The sequence below is a fragment of the Chiloscyllium punctatum genome, chromosome 30 (genome assembly GCF_047496795.1).
Source record: "Chiloscyllium punctatum isolate Juve2018m chromosome 30, sChiPun1.3, whole genome shotgun sequence".
Lineage (NCBI taxonomy): Eukaryota > Metazoa > Chordata > Chondrichthyes > Orectolobiformes > Hemiscylliidae > Chiloscyllium > Chiloscyllium punctatum.
The window spans coordinates 17,701,290-17,703,473 of record NC_092768.1 but is presented as its reverse complement, the minus strand read 5'-3'; positions in this window follow the sequence as shown (position 1 = coordinate 17,703,473).

The window sequence follows — 2,184 nt, the reverse complement described above, 5'->3', positions numbered from 1 at the left end:
CACCTTATTGCAGTCTCCGTCTGGGAGTGGGGTCTAACCGGCTTCCTCACACTCCCCGGGGCTGAGGGAGGGAGCTGAAACAGGCTGACCAGGGTTCCCACTGTCACAGAGTGTGAGGGCAGTGAGATGGAGGGTCCAGTGTGAGGGTTGGGTCAGATCAGAGGGCTCTCTCTTCCCCCAGAGTTCACTCCTGGGCACTGATGAAAACCAAGGTTGTTTCTGAGTGGCAATTGCTGTCTCCTGCTCTGTCCACATTAACCCCCCCACCCCCCGTCCAATCTGATCTGATCCTACAAAGCACCCCAGTAATTTCCATATAATGTACAAACCAGGAATCTATAACAATATTAAATAGCTCTGGTGATAAAGAATTACCCTGTTTTACCCCGGGATATTTTTTAAATAGGTGATCGTTTACAATGATATCTTTCTACACGATATTATCTGAACATAGATTTGCAACTAGTTTAATAAAGTTCTTTGGGAGACCTCCCCCCTTTTTAAATAATTAACTCCTAGTTTATGGCCAAGAGAATCGAAGGTTTAGACCGGGTTCCCAAAGGCTACGGTCTGTCCTTTTCCGATCTTTCAGTAATATTATCAGTTACTCTAGCCGGTGCGTCAGGATGTGATGAGAATATTAAAGTTTGCACATGTTTGTGAAGCTGTTTAACCCACATTTAACGGATGGCGATCCTGAGATCATCCAGCGATGCTCAATGTCATCCTGCAACCTGTTCCTTCATTGCACTCCTGGGAGCTTTGGGGATTTTCCTTTCTGCTCTCTCACTCTCTCTCTTTCTCTCACTCTCTCTCTCTCTCTCTCTCACTCTCTCCTGTCCGTCCACATTTAACACCCTCCTCCTCCTCCCCACTCCCACCCCAGGTCCCTGCTTCAGATTCGGGAAGGGGTCTTGTTTCTCTCCGGGGGTCTGTGTGTGTCTCTCTCTCTCTCTCTCTCTGGCTGTCCTTTGCAGACTCACTCTTCCCCTCACTCCACCACTTTCTGGTTCTGTGTCTCCCCCCCCCCCCCCCCCCCCCCCAGATGGTTCTGTGTCCCCATCCCCCACTCCCCCCCCCCCCCCCCCCCCCAAATGGTTCTGTGTCCCCATCCCCCCCTGCCCCAGATGGTTCTTTTCCCTCCCCCTGCCCCAGATGGTTCAGTGTCCCCACCTCTTTCCCCTCCACCCCAGGTGGTTCTGTTCTCCCCCACCCCTGTCCTGCCCCAGATGGTTCAGTGTCCCCACCTCTTTCCCCTCCACCCCAGGTGGTTCTGTTCTCCCCCACCCCTGTCCTACCCCAGATGGTGCTGTTTTAACTCTTTCCCGCCCCCCCCACCCAATTACTTGCTGACCATCTCACAGCCTTCCCTGCTCTTCACCGAATGAGCTGAGTCCTGAACAGGTCCAGTCAGGGTGGGTTTGATGCTCCCCTTCTTAAAAACGTGTTGGCTGATCAGGTTCTCCAAGTTTGCCCAACTGCACGCTTTTAGATTCTTCTCTGATAGTTTTGTGTTGGGTTGGAGTGAATGGGATGCAGAGACTCACTGACTTGCCACAGAATGCCCTACCCTGAGTGAAAGAGAGACACTCTGGAGAGATCTGGTCCGGGGGCCCAGTCTGAAATGAGGAGGCCACTGCACTGAACAAGACCATAGAGTCATACAGCACGGAAACAGACCCTTCAGTCCAACCCGTCCATACTATCCCAGATTTCCCAACCCAATCTACTTCCACCTGCCAGCACCCGGCCCATATCCCTCCAAACCCTTCCCATTCATATACCCATCCAAATGCCTCTTAAATGTTGTAATTGTCCCAGATTCCACCACATCCTCTGGCAGCTCATTCCATACACGTACCACCCTCTGGGTGACAAGGTTGCCCCTTAGGTCTCTTTTATATCTTTCCCCTCTCACCCTTAAACCTATGCCCTCTAGTTCTGGACTCCCCGACCCCAGGGAAAAGACTTTGTCTATTTACCCTATCCATGCCCCTCATAATTTTGTAAACCTCTATAAGGTCACCTCTCAGCCTCCGACGTTCCAGGGAAAACAGCCCCAGCCTGTTCAGCCTCTCCCTGTAGCTCAGATCCTCCAACCCTGGCAACATCCTTGTAAATCTTTTCTAAACCTTTTCAAGTTTCACAACATCTTTCCAAGAGGAAGGAGACCAGAATTGCACG